The following is a 19,659-nucleotide window of genomic DNA, read 5'->3' on the forward strand; positions in this document are numbered from 1 at the left end:
TTCTCCCTCTTTATCAAGCTCTTTCCCAAATCTCCACCATAATATCTTTTTAAAATAAAAACAAAAATAAAAATTTTCCCCCAATTATAATATCTTAATCTAAACAATTACCTTTCTATTATATCACCACAAATCTTAATTTCCAAATAACACAACTCAATATTTAATTAGATTTATTACCCTGAATTCTATCTATATACCCACATCTAGGACCCATTACATTAAATCTTTAAATCCTAATCTCTTTAGTTTACACCTATATTTCTTAAACTTATCGCACATTACATTCTTCATTTTACACAGAGTCATTTCATTTTTACAGTCTTATCATTTAATACTAATCCCAGCATAAAGATATTATTATCACCATCAATTCCATCTTAAATCATATTTATTTTAACTACTTGTCTCTTAATCATCTTCTTTTGGCTGATTCCCAGCATATTCATATTATTTGGCTGTTTCCCAGCATATTCTCTCTATTTTACTATCACACCCAAAGAGGGGGAGGGGGAAGAAAAAAGAAAAAAACAAACATCTCCATCCATTATTTTGACTGTTTCCAGCATATTCATTAAGCATATTCTTAATTTTACTGTTTATCTCTGTGTAATCCCCTATATCCCCTATGGGTACTTGCAGGACCATCTCCAGCCGTTCTCCCATCGTCCTGTGCGCTCTCATAGAGTCGGCCTCCTCAGGATGCCGTCGGCCAAACAATGTCGGCTGACGACCCCCAGGGGGAGGGCGTTCTCTGTGGGAGCCCCGACCCTCTGGAATGGATTGCCCACTGAGCTCAGGACAGCCCTCGACCTTCTTTCCTTCCATCGCGAGCTGAAAACGTGGCTCTTCCGCCAATTAAACTGATCTGTTTGGGGGTACACTGGTATAATTTTAAATCATTTTTAATTGGGTTACTGATTTTAATTTGGTATTGTATTGTGATTTGTATTGAAGTTGTCATTTTGTAAGACGTCTTGAGTCCCTAGGGAGAAAGGCGGCATATAAATCACAATAAATAAATAAATAAATAAAATAAATATATTTTAACTTCCGTGTATACATTAGTTATTCATATTTAATCATATTATCATTCTCAGCTTTATCTGCAACTTAACATTGAGACTTAATTCTTATATCAAACACATCCTCATGTAAATCAATAAAATTTCTTGGATTCTTCTCATATTCATATTATCAATACTATCAATCTTTACTTAATTTTTCTATTTTAATCACATTGTCATATTTTCCATCCTTATATGTCTATAAACAACTCCTTTTTATAATTAATATTCATGTAAACATTACATTTTCATTTTTAAACAAACTGTTTTATATTCTTTTTTCCCAACCGTGTAGATTTTATTTCTTCATTTCCTTGTCTGTCAATATATGTTCCATTTCAAATTATTCTCAAATTTAATTCTCCATGTGTCATTTTAATTCTTTTTGTTACTTCTTATTCAATACAAAGTATACCAACTTTCCTTCTTTTGTTCCTGAGCCATTTTCTTTTGTTCCTGAGCCAATTAGTAACAATTATAAAAGTTCCGTTGTATTTCCTCTTTCTTTCCACTGGCAAAGCTGTCTGTAGACAAAGAAAAAGCCTCCAGCACTAAAGTCCCACGGCTATTATTTGTAATTTCAAAGTATTCCAAAACAATCTACAGGTTACAGTGTCTCTTTTTTGAAGCAGAAGTGTATCCCTGCAATCCACATTTTCCCTTAGTCACGCCAGTATCCATTTGTTGCAATTATTTAACAGTCCAATTTGACTGTCTTCTTCTCTTGAATTTTAAAAGTGCTGAATGTTGAATCCGTACCTTTTTCTTTTTTCTTTTTCAAAGTCCAATTCTAGTTTAAAAATTTTTCCAGTCTTTTCAACATGCCTCAATGTTTAATTGTTCCAATTGAATCTATCCCAAAATAAATTTCCTAGCGGATCTTTTCCTCCTGGAGTTATTTTTCAAAATCTTCTATGCTCCTCTAATCCACAGCCGCTGTTTTAAGGCTAGGGGTTTTACAAGTACCAATCATTGCTCTTGCATTGTTACAAGCCTAGGTTGGTGTCACTCACCCGGCTTCAAAGAGCTTCATTCTTTCACTCTCTCCTCCTGCTCATCTCTTAGTTCGGTTTGTCCCAGCTTCGTGTCAGCTGCCATGGCTGCCGCCCTCCACCGCTGACTCACAGAGAGTTCCCTCCAACCTCCGAGGAACTTGCCTGTTCCTCTTGGTTGTCCGAGGTGCCTCTCTTCCTACCCTATCCTTGCAGGATGGTTCTGGTCCGAAGACCCATCGGCAGCAGTTTGGCAGTCAGATTTTTCACGGGACTCCATGGAGCCAGCTATTTTCCCGGCTCTCTCGCCACGACATCAAACCAGAAGTCCATTAAATTTAATTTTTGTAATTCCTAAATTACACTCTTTCCTATCCCTGCCTTTCAGGTGACTCCTTCTTTTCCCTTGAATCCATCCCAAGTTTTTTCTCACCCTCATTTTTCCTTCCTGGCCTGTTTTTTGTTTCTTCCTTCTCTTTTTTGTTGAATCTACTTTAGAAACAGTATGGGAAGCCTGTACTTGTATAAACAGTGCGTTTACCGGGTTTTCCTGAAACTAAGACATGTCCCAATAATTAGCCCAATTGGGCTTTTCAGTGCATGCGCTAAAATAAGCCCCCCCAAAAATAAGCCCCCCCAAATACTTAGACACATGTGCAGCTGCCACGCAAACAACACGATGTTAGGAGGCGAGGCCAGAGAGGGGGGAAAGGGAGGCGGAACATGCCCCACGCGTCCCTGCCATCCATGTGGAACAGCCTCATGGAGGCAGCTGCTCCCGCAAACCCTAGCTCCTGCACCCCTTCTCTTAGTGGTGAGCCGGACGCACCACTGCCCCTCGGGAGAAGAAGAGGAGAGAAGGCGCTGCAAGAGAGCCCATTTCTGATGTTCTTCTCCTCCCAGGTGGCGGCAGCCCGTTCAGCTTCCCGAATCTGGCTTACCAATCTTGGCCAGTGAGGGGATGTGGCAGGTGGGGAAGGGTGGGGTGGGGTGGTGGAGAAGCGAGATACATAGAGACGAGATTTCCCTTGCTATCCCCTTGCCCAGCATGGCAGGAGCTGGAACTCAGGTAAGACATGGTGGAGAGGACAGGCAGAGAGACAGACAGGGAGAGAAGCAACAGGAGTGAATATCCTGCCATCCGCTTTTATTTGGTAATGGCACACTGACCATTTAGCCAGATCTCAACTCTACATTCTTTGGAGATTTGGGAGGCAACTATTTTTTCTCCCTCGCTTTTCTCTCCCACCCCAACTTCATTCTTTAACCAGGAGGGGAGGCTGTGGAATGAGGCATTTCTTGCTTCAGCTGCACAAGTGGCCTTAAAGTGCTGCCCACCCACCTCAGCCTCGAACCCGACAGCAGAGTGAAGCCTCCCCCCTATTTCTTGGATTCAGTTCCAGACATTGAAGGCTCATATTGAAGGCAATATTTCGGGGGGTCAAAAGAAAATAAGACCCTGTCTTATTTTCGGGGAAACATGGTATGTCTATGTGTATATGGGAGAAAGAATGCTTGCTATATATAGGTTAATTCACATTTATAAAGGACTCATCTTATTTTATTAGCAATGAATTTTAATTACATGTATTAATTCATTTACTTATTTTTAAATTTTGGATTTTGGTTTTTGCTTTGCCATTACTCACGGGTATGATGGTAGGTCTGGATAGGCATACACATATACATTTATTGGAGAAAATTTTCCAAGTCAGTCTTAACCCAGAGTTAAAGTTGGCAGTTCTATATAGAAAACTGGAGAATCTGTATTGCCCTGAAAACATTTTCATCCATAGGAATGAAGAAATACAGTATGTATTAACTAATGTATTTGGCAATTTAAATATTAGAAAAGGAATACAGAATCAACTATGATAGAAAGGTGTGAAATAGTTTTAATTGACGAGGGGGCAATTACAGTGAAGAATATGCAGCTCATGCAAGTAGTTTACTCACACTGAGCAGTAAAGCTACCGAGCCTTGAATTCATCTTGCCATTTTCTAATTAAAGGACAAAATGAAAGAGTGATCTTAAGAAGGTTAGTCATCATAAAGTTTTACAATGCAAGAGAATAAATTACTTGCATGACCATACCAAAAATATCAAGAATAACTCTAATAAATTCTAATTTCTCCTCCATAAATTAAAATTATACATATTTATTACATCTTTTATTGCATAAACTATCCATTTCTTAAATAATCTAAACTGAGAATTGTAAAGGAATAAAAAAGCTTCAGGTTTTTATGGTTTCAGAGCATATGGAAGCTTATACATTTTAAGAAACACAGAAACAATGAATATTTCACCAGCCAAAGAACTGTAGTTTTGTTTCTGAAGAAACATTCATGCATACAAACTATAACATAAAGATAATTTCAGAGAAGTATCACCTCATGACAAATTTGAAAAGAATGTCATAACACGGAAAAAATTGGCACAGCAATAAAATATCCATTATTGAAATATTTTTTTTCCAAAACACAAATATTATTTGTGCTGACAATGAGAGAAATTATAGATGAGAATAAAATCATAGTAATAGGAAACATAGAGAATATAATAAAGTTAAAATCATGTCAAATATATAGCATTTAACTATTATATTATACAGTATCATATATTTCTCCAAAATGATTTAGTACAGCATCATTTATCAGCTCAGTTCTCAGTATGATCAGTTAATTGATTATATATGTATTTGAATACTATTATGATAGAAAGTGCTTATTCACAGTTGGGCCATGTCCAAATATTTCAGATAAGGAACACATGAATGCTACAAATGAATTACTACTTTCCATCATAATATCCAATCTATGGAAATGGAAATTGATTGAATCTTGTTCAACTGAATATTTCTATACTAAATATGACTAAATTAATATAGCTAAATCAACACCCAAAATTACAGGGTAGAATTCTATAAAGTTTCAGTTGCAAAGGTGTTACTCAAATTGTGAACTCAATCATCTTTGCAAATCAAATTGGGTATTTTATTCAAAACATTGAATCTGATGATTTGATTGAATTTTTTACAGTTCCAAAAATATTTTTTTTGAAGTTAGATGGCTGCAAACCAATTTAATAATAAATTATAGCAATAATTTAAAAATAGTTTATTCAATACCTTGAATTATTAATCCAAATCCAATTATGATTTTTTTTTAAATCAGAACATTTCTTCAGGTTGAAACCATGAAAATCTCACAACTACTTAACCATTTCAATCAAATCATACCGGTGACATATCCTTAGCTTAAATGTATCTCAAAGAAGCATGTTTTTGGATGTGAGAATCTTCCCTTGCAAAAAAGAAATGAGCATAGATAACTAATGCATAGCAAGTGTCACTGAGAAAGGTCAAAGGACTGCTGATAAAGATAACAGGATTGCTTATTAAGTTATTTGGCATTATATGTCCAGATACTGGGTTGAGTTTCCTGAAAACTTACCTATGCTAGATTCTGACATTTCTCTGAACTATGCAATGCCCAAAGGTTCACAAAATCTCTGACCTCTCTCTAAAATAAAGTTAGCATCCTCTAGCAACATGAACTTTACATCTAGAGTGCAGAGTTTAATTAAAAATATACACAATTTAAAGTAATCCAAAGCATATAGACATACAATAGTTTCTAAAAGTATGAATTAAATGTAGCAGATCTTAATTAGATGAGATTTTTTCAGGGGAATTCAGCTTGGTTGCTGAGTTACTGAATTTTGGGTTGAGCTACTGTATTAAACATGATCGACATAATAAATTATGCATGATTAATCACATGTAATCTCATTTATTTCTGTGGAAGAGTTGGAAAAATTAATTTGTCTTTCAAAAATATATAATAAGTATATATCTTTATCAGAAATGAGAATGCAAATTTAAATAAATAACAGTTTAATGTCACATATGCCCTCATCATTTCATAAAAGACACAGACAGGTGGGAGATAACAAATTAAACATTTTAGGACACCAAAAAGTAGAATAGAATGAAAACTTCAACACAATGTAAGCTATATTTTTAAAAAATACTTCAGTATTTATATAAATAAGAAAACATACCTCAACCTCCTGATCAGGTAAGCATAATAAATAAGAGGAAACAAAAAAAATTATATTAAATGATGTGAAACTTTAAGCCTTTTATCTAGCAATAATATACAAGCAGATATATCCCATGCAATGGATAATTTAAAATCTGAAGATGTAAATGTATTTAGATATACATTTAATACACATTTAATACATACACATTCTTCTTCTACACCAATTGAAAATATATGCTAGCTTCCAAATTCATGGCAAATATTGCATTAGGCGCAAGAAATCTGGAGTCAAGGTTAGGTCCAAAAAGGTTAGAAGTTTATTCCATGCTACCTCTATATAACAATCTGAACTACTAATAGTCAAGGCAAATTGGGAGTAGATAAGAGTCAACGGAATTCCAGGAGGGCTGGAATTAGATCTCTTGTGGGTGTGAAGGGACTCCAAACTGATGACATGTTTGACCCCTCCCTTGGGCTCAACCTGGTCATATCCTACTTCTTGTAAATTTTGCTGCCAGCCATCTAATATTTTTAAGGTGCTATTACCCAAGCATATATACTGTATATTCATATTCCTAAGCAAAATTATGTTGTACTATCACACAGAACTTTTAAAAGACCATACAACAACATAGTTGATAAGCTTAGAAAATAGCATAACTGAACAATTATTTCACATACTCAAGAATAATAAGAGTTAGAAAGAGCCCTTTAGACCCTCCGATCCTCTACTCAGTACAAATCCAAATTAAAGTTTTCTACGCAGAGGTCTTTGCTTGAACCCATAAGCATTCTAGGTAACTAGTTCATTTATTTATCAAATTAATATAGCTGCCCATCTCACTGAAGATGACTCGGGGCAGTGCACAACAAATGGGTAAATACACAAATAAAAACCACAGATACAAAAAATATAAAAATTGCATTAAAAGTAAATATACAAATCCTAGGTGAAAAGGGGTAAAAAATAAAGATAGCCAGATCAGCAATAGAACTAGCTAAACATGGAGCCCCCTGGGGGTTCCAAGCCTGATAACATAACCAGGTAGAGATATATAATTAGGTATTATCCACATACTGATGATACCTCACACAATGGCAAGGATGAGTTCACTCAGTGGCCTCATAGATATTTAAAAGGAGAGGAGAAAGCAGTGAACACTGTGGCAAACTGCAAAGTAGGAACCAAGGGTGAGACCTCTTCCCCCCCCAACATCATTGACTGGAATTGACCCCAAAGGAAGGAGGCAAAGCAACGTAGCATACTGCACCCACTTGCAAATCCATAAGTATAACATGGTCAATGGTATCAAAAGCTGCAGAGAGGTGAAGTAGGACAAGGGTAGATACAAAAATCCCATTCCACCCATATCAGAGGTCATCCAAAAGTGTGACCAATTTTCATCCCATAATTAGGTCTGAATCCTAACTGAAAGGATTCAAATAATCCATTTCCTCCACAGTCCTCTGAAGCTAATGTGCAATAACCTTCTCTATTACCTTCTCCCCAAAAGGGAGGTGAAATACTGGATGAAAGTTGTCTACTATAGTGGGATTCAGTGGTGGCTCCTTGAAGAGTGGGGGATGAATGAAGGTTTCTTTAAGAATGGAATACCCTTCCCTTAAAAGAAAAATTAATCATTGTCAGAATCCACTAACACACCATTCCCTGGAAGATCATGGATCCAAAGAGCAGGTGGCTGAGCTCACTATTCTAAGGACCAAGTCAACATTCTCAGATCAAACAGGTTCAGACCAATCCCAAATAACTGGGCAAAACTTCACCACAGGGTCTCCTCTGGATGTCTAACAAGGCCAGTATCCAATTGGGAATAAATCTGAGAAACGTTTTCTGACAGATGCTGCACAAATTCTTTCACATGTCCCATAAGAGATTCTCCACACCCACTTTATTCAAGAGAGTTCATATCCCTTGTTGAGTGCCAGTAAACCACTTGTTATTTTTCTCCCATTTCATATCCTTAAAGTTTTCTGTAAACCATAGAGAATGACAGGATACATGAGAAAAAAGAAATTGCATAGTTGCAATCTGATCCAAAGCCTCAACTGTCACCTTATTCCAAATGGCAATCAAGTTTTTAAATGGACCATATGGTAGATAGACAGGAATAACCTCTATCTCCTTCTGAAGCTGCTCTGGAATCACCAGTCAACAGAGGTAGATCAATCTAATAGTTCCAGTGTCCCTGCAATAGATGGTGGCAATAGAGAATCCCACAGAAATCAGGGCATGATATGACTATGACAAAGGAGGCACCAAAAGGTTCCCCATTTTAGATTACATTGCCACTGCCCTGACAGGAAGGCAAAATCCAGAGTATGATCACTGTCTCAAGTAGTGATCTGGATAATTTAGGATAGGTTCATGGCTCCAATGGGAACATCTAAGTTACCTCAGATCACATTCCTAGGGAAGGTAGATTAAAGTCCTCCACCCTCAACCCCAAAATGGAGTCAAGTAATTTAGGCAGGGATATTGCTGTGTAGCAGAGAGATTGGTAACAATCCCAAATGCTCTCTAGAGCTCACCTTAATGAATAGGCTTTCACAAATGAGGACTTATGGGGCAGGGCCCCTGAAAGTTCTAAGATATTGTCTGATAACAATCACCACACCTCCACCCCTGTCCTGAAGTCTCAGATGATGTCATACTCAAAACACGGCTGGGCAAATTTCAGAAAGGGCAACATCCCACATCCAGTTCTCACTAATATATATCAGGTTGGCCTTCTCATCCATGTTCAAATCATGAATGAGGGAAGCTTTGTTACAGATTGACCTGGCATTCAAAAGCAGCAGCCAGATGCCAGGACCATTGAAGATTAATTCAACCTTCAGGACTGATATCAAGAAGCTGGAACATGAGGCCATTTCAAGACAGCAGTCCCTCTGTCCCCAGGAGTGGCCCACTCCTTCTCCCCCTTCCCCCATAATTCCATGGTTGAACTGTTCTTCCTCCTAGAAATCTGTTTTCCTGTAACTTAAATTTATTATTCCACATACTGCACTCAGGGACCAAACAGTTCTTGACTTTCTTCTGTGTGACATACATTCAGATATTTGAATATTCCTATCAAATCCTCCTGTGTCTTCTTAATGCTAGACAGTTCCTTACATTTATCTTTGTAAGACTTCAATTTCTAATACCGTGATTACCCCCTTTGGCATTTGATAATCCTGTTTCAGTTGGTATAACTTGTTCTTGAATATGATGTTCAGAATTACACATAGGACTCAAGTCTGAATCTTACAAAAGCAGATTAAAATGAAACTTATTATTTCCTGTGATTTGGAAACTAAAGGTTTGTTGTAATGGCTTTCTTTGTAGCTGTAACACACTTTTTCATTTGCACTACTACCAAATCACATATTCTCCATCCTAGACCAGTGCTTTCTATTTCTCTTTTCTAACTGAAGAACATTGCTTTCGTTAATTTTCTCAGACATATCAAGTATGTTCTCAATTTTAAAAGCTGTTGTACAATTGTCTCCTGTTCTCAGCAACAACATAAACCTGAACATTTTGTAGAACTAAATCCTATACTCCATTCAAGATTTATACTTGAATGCGGATTGCTGTTTTTGTTATCAACCTGACCTTGCTAGATAGCCTGAAATAAACACTTTATGCATATGTACAGAGTCCATTATGGAATAAAGAAAAGCCAATGAATTTCCCACTGTCGTCTTTTCTGGACTACAGTGAAGAAAATGCATTGATCCCTATGGATCTTCTTCTTAAGGGCACACATTCCTTTTAGTCACCTATAGCAGGGCTGATTTAGAGAGCCAAAACAACCTTTTGACTTCTGCTAACCTGGAAGAAACCATAGTAACATCATAAGGAGAAACCTCTCCATTTCTCAGCTGAGGGAGCCAGAGTTGTCCAAAAGCATTTCCATGGTCATGTGGCCAGCATGACTATACACCAAGGCACCTGGAACACTAATACCTTCTGACTGAATTTTACCTATTTATATACTCACATTTGCATGTTTTCAGACTGCTAAGTGGGCAGGAGCTGCGGTAGAAACACTCTGCCTTCCAGGGGCATCTTACTCCCATTCCCACCCTTAATTTAGAAGAAGGGAAAAAAAAGGACTGCTCCCAAGTTCAGTGGCATGATCTTGAGCTGCTGGGGACTGCAACTGTAGAATTAGGGCCAGATGAAAACTTTTGCATTAGAGGAAAAGAGCAGGAAATAAATAAAAAGTAATAAATAAAAGGTTAAAAATCAAAAACACCCCTCCTGCCGTTTTCATTATTTCAGAGGAACTCTGGTCATTCTCACTACCATCATAATAAGACAAAATCAATTGATAAAAATCAATACTCTCGTAGGTAAATAATAAGGTTACCTGGAACTGAAAGCACATATGTTTAAGTTAACAATTCAACAGTGTTCTTAATAGAGTCTTTCCTCTCCCTACATTTCAAATTTAGCTCATTAAGATTTAGTCACTAGGTTAATGATGGGTAGTAGGTAGGTAGGCAGATTTCTTTTTCTTGTTTTCCTCATCAAAAAAGGTAGGTGCGTCTTATAGTCCGGTGCGTCTTATACTCCGAAAAATACAGTACTATATTACCTTAATGAATGACTCAACTGTCTGTCTGTCTATCATCTCTGTTTTTGGTAAATTAAGTGATACTGTGGTCATCCTATCTCAGGATCTTGAGGCTCTGAGAATCAGTATAAAGAACAACAGGTTTCAGCTGAACCTGGCAAAAATCAGTGACTTTGGGTTTGGGGTCTTTTTGGTTTTGGGACTATACCATCTCTGAAGCTAGATGAGTTGCATCTATTGTCTATTACTCTTGCTTTAGCTGTTTTTATTTATCTTTTCAATATTTGTTAAGGTAAATGATTTTTTTAAAATAGTGTTCTTGTATATTTGCTTGTGAGATAGGCAGCTATATAAATTAGATAGACAGATAGAGAAAAATTCTATATACTACCTTAGTACTCCTTACTAAAGGTTTGGAATCTCTCAATAATCTGCAATCTTTTAGAGTTTATCTTAACTTTATCCAGGTCCAATTTATTTATTTATTTATTTATTCAATTTGTATACCGCCCTTCTCCTAGTGGACTCAGGGCGGTGCACAGCCAGAACTAAAACACATAACAATACAAAATTTAAAATTATTAAAAGAATTATATATTTTGGCCCAAATTTAAAACAATTCGAATTAAAACCCATTGACAGATTAAAAGCCAAACAACTAAAAAACTAAAAAAAAAAAAAAAAGGGGGGGGGGGTCACACCAGCCCTGCTTGATGGAAAAGTTTTCAGGGCATGGCGAAAGACCCGGAGATCTGATATCCTTCTTATCTCCGGGAGAAAATCGTTCCAGAGGACGGGAGCTGCCACAGAGAAGGCCCTCCCCCTGGGGGTTGCCAGCCGACATTGCCTGGCTGACGGCACCCTGAGGAGTCCCTCTCTGTGGGAGCATACTGGTCGGTGGGAGGCTATCGGCGGCAGAAGGCGGTCCCGTAAATACCCAGGTCCTATGCCATGGAGCGCTTTAAAGGTGGTAACCAACACCTTGAAGCGCACCTGGAAGACCACTGGAAGCCAATGCAGCTCACGCAGGAGAGGTGTCACATGGGAGCGACCCCTCGCTCCCATAATCCCCCGCACGGCTGCATTCTGCACCAATCCTACCTGGGGCTTTCAATCAAACTGCTTCGGAGGAAGATGCTAAATGCAAGTGTATTAAAATGAACACAGATTAATGGTTATTGCAATGCTTGATTTCCTTCACATGATTTACCCACTTCTGATGATCTTGTTGCCAATCACTGGCTTTTGATTAAGGAATCTGTCAACTTCTAAAGTGATTATTAGAAACAATGGGAAGCTAAGGAAGTTTATCTAATTTGACCATGAGAGGAATTAATAAATCATTTATTTTGTTTTTATAAATGACAATCAGGTTTTGTATAACTCATCTGAACTCATCTTTTTTAAATCTGATACATCAGTTACCCTTATAGTTATCCTTGCAGGAGGAGGAATCGTGTTTGATTATTATCAAATATTAAAATGATATTTAAGGCAGTTGTCCTACAAATATCAGAATATAAAGGAGCTTAATCACAATTTTCTGTATTGTTTTTCTAAATGTTTATAATTTCATTCTCTGATACCCACAGAATAAGGTGTCCTATTTCTTTAGTTTAAGTTTTTTTTAAAAAAAATTGAGGAAAAAAAGTCAACCAACAGTTGATTAGACCATAGATAGATTTCTTCAGGATGATCTATCCCTAAAATGTCCTCCTGACTTCCGAAGTTCTATTCTACTTTATTGCCACTGAAATGGAATCAAACCACTGTGCCACTTATCATCCTCTTCTCTTTCCTTTCAGCATATAAAGTAGTTGTCTTCTGATTGCAAATGTGTTCGACGGAGCTTCATCTGGGTTCTGTCTTCCTGGCGTGAGTGAACAATAAGTCACACTGGAAGAGGAAAGCAAATTTCAGCTGTTTATTTCTGCAGAAATAGAAAGCTTCATGCTTGGATAAAAAAAGTTAAAGGTTTTCCCTGTACTGTTGCGTCTAGGAGATGGTGCTAATCTCCGTTTCTTAGCCAAGGGAACTAGCATTGTCCAAAGATGCTTCTGTGGCCATGTGGCCAGCATGACTATACACTGAGGTGCAGGAAGACTATTACCTATTTATCTACTTGCATTTGTATGCTTTTGAACTGTTAGGTTGGCAGGAGCTGGGGCAGGAAAGGAAGCTCACCCCATCACACAGTACTTGGGTCTCGAACTAGTACAAGATAGCAAACCTTCCTAATCCTACCATTGTCAGGAGTTTCCTGCTGCATGTCTGTGTCAGTTTTGCAAAGAAGCTGGCAGAGAGAGGAGGAACTTAAACAGTCCTATGGGTAATTTAATCAGTTCTAATATTTGACTTGTTTCTAAATAATTTGATTAATTCCTCGCTGATGTGATGTTGAAAATGTTATTTGAGAATTTTTTTTATAGAAGGTATCACTTTTGCTATTGCTCCTTCTAGGATTTAAAGGGGACTTTCCTTATATGAAGGATACCATTTTATATTTTATATTCATCATTATATATTCTTAAACTGTCATCAAGCTATCAAATGTAACTGCTTCTTTTGCAAGCTTGTACAGCTCTTCAGAACCTGTTCCTCATTGTTTTCATAGTCTCTTTGCTGGTAAAAAAAAAAAAAGGATTTCATATTTCATTGCATAGATTTTACAATGACTCTTTCCAATGATTTGCATAGCCCTATTGTTTTCTTTTACAGTAAGATAATATAAGAATTAATTTTTTCTGTTGTTACCAGTGCTGTGGAGTCGGAGTTGGAGTCGAGGAGTCGGAGTCGGAGGAAATTTTGGGTACCTGGAGTCGGAGTCGGAGTCGGAAGTACAAAAAACCGAGGAGTCGGAGTCGGAACATTTATCCCCCGACTCCACAGCCACTGCTGTGGAGTCGGAGTCGAGGAGTCGGAGGAAATTTTGGGTACCTGGAGTCGGAGTCGGAAGTACAAAAAAACTGAGGAGTCGGAGTCGGAGTCGGAACATTTATCTCCCGACTCCACAGCCCTGGTTGTTACTGTTTCTAGGTCTAATATGTAGCTAATATTTCTCAGCTACAGCCTTAGCAGCATCAAACAAAATCTCATTAAATGATACTGACCAGACTTCACAAGATTGAACAGACCATGACTTGAACAGTCTCATAGCTGTTTATTGCCCACTGTAGTACAATTAGGATCAAAACTTTTGTATCTTTTCTTATGTCATACTGACATGAGAGTTCTGTGGGACTGAGATAGGTTATAAGTGCTGTCAATTAATTAATTAATAACTAACGTAAAATATGAGATACCACCATATTACATTGGAGCCCCAAAGAGAGTTTGGTGTCACATAGTTTGATAGTATAAGCACTGAACTTCTTCGTGTCAGAGCAAAGAAGAAAAGCTTTGACAAGCAATGGTGGAATTTTTTTAAAAAAAAATCAGATATAAGAATTAATAGAAAAGGAGAGTTAGAGAAAATACGCCTAGAGGTTAGAAAGAATCTGATTTATCATGGAACGAAACAATGGGGAAAGACTTAGAATAAGCAGGAAATCAAATTGTTGAGTCATAGAAAACTGGAAAGAAATAAAGTTAAAGAGAAAATAATATTAATTGCTTAAAGTCTCAATTAGATAAGGAACTAACGGAATTTGCTGTAATTATATGTGCAAGTAGTATATTTTTGGTGAAATATATTATCATTACCCCAGATAATTATTATCTCTTTATATTCAGTGTAGAGTGCTGGTAGCTGAAAATTACACATTGGAATTCTGAATAGTAAGTACTTATCTCACTATCTTGCTATCAGAGGAAGAAGGGAGTTCTACATGAAAGGAAAGCACTATCTAAACAGGTCTAGGTGTGAATAAAAACAGGTGGTTCCTGGAAGTAAAGTTAAACGATAATGCAAGCACAGTCAGTTACGAGGGGGAAACAAATTCCAGAAAAAAGTGGGATTTAATTCTTGAGTAGCTAAACATCCATGGATGAAACTTAGGGAGTTGATTGAAGTTAAATGAAGTTAAGCACTCATTGCTTCATTACGAGATGCGCAGCAAATAAATTTAATAAATAAATAAATAATCATCCTCCTAATGTTTTTCCCGCAAATGCAGGGTCCACTTTTCAAGTCAACAAATGATTAAACACAGTATCTGGGTCCAACTGGACATTTTTTATGTCCACATTTATTGTATCTTGCCATCTTTGTTTTGGCCTTCCACATGGGTTCTTTGCCATCTGTATTAAAGTGGAAGGTGATGAAGGCAATGGTGTGGGGTTGCTCCCATATTTTCTCTGATATTCGTGTGGTGCACATTTTCTTCCAAACTGTGTCATTGCTGATATGGTCAGGGAGAGAAATATCTAATGACCATTGAAGCATGAGCATATAAATAACTGAAACATTCTTCCATCTACTGCATGTTTCTACACTGTCTGGAAGCAATTCTTCAGAGTTTTATAAGATGCCATCTGAAGATGACAAAAATAAAATTTGGATTCACCTCCATGAAAAATATTTGACCTATTACTTAGTTATGACCACCTCTTAAGTAATCCATTTTTTAAAAAAAATAATTACCAAGATAGACCCATCCTGTCATAATTGGCAAAGTTCTATCAGAAAATCCTATTGCCAAGTATACATTTTTTGAAATTAAATTTGCTGGTGCAAATTGCAGCCGTGCAGACAATTATGTGTGCTTTTACAACAGCACATACTACACCTTTGTGAAATGAGTGGTCAAATAAATTTGATGAATGAATGAATGAATTAACGAATGAATGAATGAATGAATGAATGAATGAATGAATGAATGAATGAATAAGTAATTCATAAGATTAGCTTTCCACTTTTGTTTCCTCTACCTTGTAATATTAGAGTTTAATCCAATATCTGGGCAATATGAGAGCAGCAACTGCTGTTTGTAGTATTTGCTAATACTAATCCAGACCATAATATAACATTCCCCCAAGGCTAAATGCCTACTGAAATAAATTGTAATGTCAGCAAATTATATATATATATATTTAATGCAAATATAGATTTCCCAGTTGTAACAACAGACCTGTTTTGTTAAAAAGCATAGTTTTTCAACCTTCTATGAACAATGTAATCTTTCTAGCAATCTTTTTCTATTTGGTTTCTTGGGAAATGTGGAATATTCATTCAATTAGTCTGGCTTCCACAATGAATGAAAAGTAGGTAGCAAGGGAATATTCCTTTCTCTCTTTTTTTCTGATGGCAGAAGGAACCCTTGAAGACATCCTGATATATTTCCCAAGATGGGTAGAATTCAGGCGATATTACTTTTGCACATGACAAGACAAATGGATAGAATACAAAAATTGAATGTTTTAAATATCAGCAAGGTTGGAGTGGCAGGTAGACTTATGGGAATTAGGAGGTTTCTAAGTCACTACAACTCAGCTGCTAATGAAATTAAATGAGGTGTTCTGCTTTGGAAAAAAAATAGTTGGTTTGTAAACAATGAATATAAACCCATCCATTCCTACAAAATAACGACAGGAATTTTTTTTTTTCTATTTGGTCATTCCTCTCTTTTAACTCATAGTTTTTCCACATTCGTTTAAAGTTTAGAGGGTTTTTTTTATTTCTCATAGAATGAAAACTTTCCTCACTTTATTCATGACAAACCTGACACAGACTACTATTTCTGCTTGTAAAGAGAAAATGGTGGATTCTACTAAAATGGAAAGTCTGTCAAACTAAACTCACATAAGTAGTAACTTTCAATAAGTGCAAGACCTTTTGCACTGTCACAAAACTAGATTGCCTATCTCACTGGTGTTTTTTTTTCCTTGCTACAGTTGGATGTCTGTATCCAATAGCACAATATAATATGAAATCTTCCCCAAATAGAATTCAACATCTAGGAGTTTATGGATGCATCCATTAAACAATAGAGAAGTGGTCTGCTATTATTTTCTTCTGGAATTTTTTAATATCCCAGTCTAGCTTATAGAGGTATCTCATTGAAGCATTAGCCAGGTATGAGTTTGCTTAGCTTCCAAACCCAATGAAGTTGGCAGGTCCTCTGTCAAATATGTTCAGAAAGCCACTCATAAATACCAACAACCCTGAGGCAAAACACATCCCTTTAGTGTGGTTTTTAAAAAAATCTGTAGTTTGAGTGCCTAAATGCCTCAGAGCCAAGGCTTGAGTGCTTGATTTTGAATGAAAACACATAGTATAAATGGAAACTTTGTAGAATGGATGGAACATACTGCATAATGTCATATCTAAGTACAAATTCTATAAAAAGGGCAGGAAAGAATATATTGGGAATGTCATACTACATACCAAATAAGAACTATCCACAGGAATTGGGAGGTAGTATCAGATCTGTAGGGTTCTCTTCAATTAAAAATAAAATAAGTGTCTAAATAAAATAAGGTTTTAGTAATGGATAGATTCAATTACCCCCTCACAGAATAATATAAAAGGGCAAGGTAGTTTTTTTTTTTTACAACTGTTTAAATATTAGATCTCGTAACAACTGCACTCTAGAGAATAGCCTCAAAATGGGAGGTCATATGTCTAGTTGTTCAAGATATCCAGTATCAAGAGAGAAGTGGGTAAATATTTAAGTTGAAAAATAGAAAAGATTCCAAACCATTCATGTTTAACTTCAGGTTAAAAAAAAGCATTTGAAGAATGAGGGAATTGGTAATTGAAAACTGAAAAGGAGAGTAAACAAGTACGATAAATTTGGCACCATTTATCAAATTTATATTCATCAAAATCAAAGCAAACTTTCAGCAATCTATATCGATATAGTTAACAGCAACCTCAATTGAGGCATACAAATTAAAACATTTAAAAAACAATGAGATAAAATAAAATTAATTAATTAATGAATTAATTAATCTCATGTGCTGTATGTCCAGCTGGTATGCTATCTTGTGGGACATAGGAAATGTGTGTTCTGTGTCATGGTGACTGCCCTTTGGAATGAGATATGGCTGGCTCCCATCCTGATCATGTTCCAGAACACTATTAAACATCTGATTCTTCTTTCAGATTAAGAAGGTTGGGTTCCATTGTTGAATGTTTTATGTATTGTGGTGTTGTCGGCTGGGTTTGGCAATTTGTTGTACACCCTTATTATTTTCTATTTTGCTTCTGTCTTGTTTGCAATGCAAGCCACCCATAGTCAGTTGGCTGGTGCTCAATTTTAATAAACTTCCTGTCATTTCTCATAGGTCTTCCTGAATAGCTCAATTTTCAAAAGTCACCAGATCTGGGTATATGGCATGATTTTCACTGGGAGGCTACTTCTTCAGATTTTGTCTCAGCAGTATTTCTTCTACTGCATGGTAAAATTCTACTTTTCCTAATGCCTTTTATCACATTGCCAGAAAATTCTTGTTGAATATATAGCTATAATAGAAATCAAATGAATAAATGAACAAATAAAACAACACCTTTCATGACAAACCTTCAGCCTACAGATCTCTAACTTCATTTTCTAGATTTTACCTCAAAATATGAAGTATAATTAAAAAAATATTTTTAAAGTATTAAAATGTCCCAAACAAATATCAAGGGAAATAATTACTAGTAATCAAACAATTATAGCTTTTGCTTTGTATCATAAAAGCAAAGGATTATTTTTATTGTCTTAATTCTTAAATTAGTAATTGTTAAATGAGTAACTGGAATCAAGTTAATACTGTAAATATGACATTATTAATCATAAATATTATCACCGAAAGGCAAAAATCACAAAATTTCACCTTGCTTATTTTATCATATTAGACAATCAAAGTCACTGGAAAAGACAGTTGTGTTTGGAATAGTCATCAGTAAAAGAAAACAAGGCTGCCAAAAACACATAATTGAATGGATAGCATCATCAGGTCCTGACACTGTTGTCTTTAATGGCAGGCATTAAAGACAAGATTTTGTCATCTGGATGTGTGGCAGAGACTATGGCATGATTGTGTTGATTTGCTGTTGATTTTTTTTTTTTACTTTGGCTACTGATTACCATGTGTGTTTGTTATATTGTTATATGTTGCTGTTTTTAACTGTTATTAGCTACCTAGATTTATGAATCTGATATGGGCAGCCATATAAATTGATATAATACATTTTGGAATTCTCCAAAGACAGTATTAAGACTTTTATTATATTTTCGTAACATCTAATAATATTGCTATTCATTCCTAGCTGGAAATGTCTTTGAATAACAGGACTAAAACTCAGAAGGGTTGATTGACTGCAATTTTATAAAATATCCTATTTGTGGCACATCTTGAAAAAAATAAAAGCTTGTTAATAAGAATCTTTGCAACATGCAAAATAAACATTTTTGTGAGTTTCTCTTCTCCTGGAGTTTTCAGGGACTACAAGAGGTTCTGGGACTTTAAGATGTATACCTCTTTTCTAATATTTGGTAATGATACCAGTAATTTCTCTAGTGAGTCTGTCTATTTCCATCCATAAATTACATTCCTATATTGTGCCTGTGCCATTCTCATTTGATTTACAACTTCAGATTCATGGAATTTGTCTGAATATTCCCCAGCAAAAAAGATAATAAATTAAGCAGATGGTTAAAGTATCAGCACAAATGGTTTTCACTTTGTTCCCATCAACCTTGGCTATACATCTATTTGATGGTAATAAAAGGGCAAGATTACATGAAGTCCTGATCAACAGGGATCTCCAGGTCTAGCTCAGAAATAACACACCTCACTGCTTAGCTCCTTTTATTAATTAAATATCAAATTCACCTTAGCATTGCTAAGGGCTCCTTGGCCTCCAGAAGCCTGCTTACTTTCTTCTTGGACAAATCAGGCATGACATTAATTGTAGCAAGGTACAATTGTAGCATGATTGGTTGTGCAAAGAGCAGCTCCAAGAAAGGCTATGCAATATGAAGGTTTCCTCCAGATGTGAAAGGAGTTTTATTTTTGAAAGCAAATGTTGATCTA

The 19,659-nt window shown here is 36.1% G+C and overlaps 1 protein-coding gene across 1 annotated transcript in view; it reads right to left on the reverse strand.

Annotated features, from left to right (window-relative positions):
• Nucleotides 1–19,659, reverse strand: part of SPOCK1 (SPARC (osteonectin), cwcv and kazal like domains proteoglycan 1) — a 510,659-nt gene that overhangs the window by 349,351 nt on the left and 141,649 nt on the right. The gene's annotated exons all lie outside the window — the stretch shown is intronic.

This window comes from Pituophis catenifer, unplaced genomic scaffold (genome assembly GCF_029215685.1).
Source record: "Pituophis catenifer annectens isolate HBS135680 unplaced genomic scaffold, rPitCat1.0.hap2 SCAF_2, whole genome shotgun sequence".
NCBI lineage: Eukaryota > Metazoa > Chordata > Lepidosauria > Squamata > Colubridae > Pituophis > Pituophis catenifer.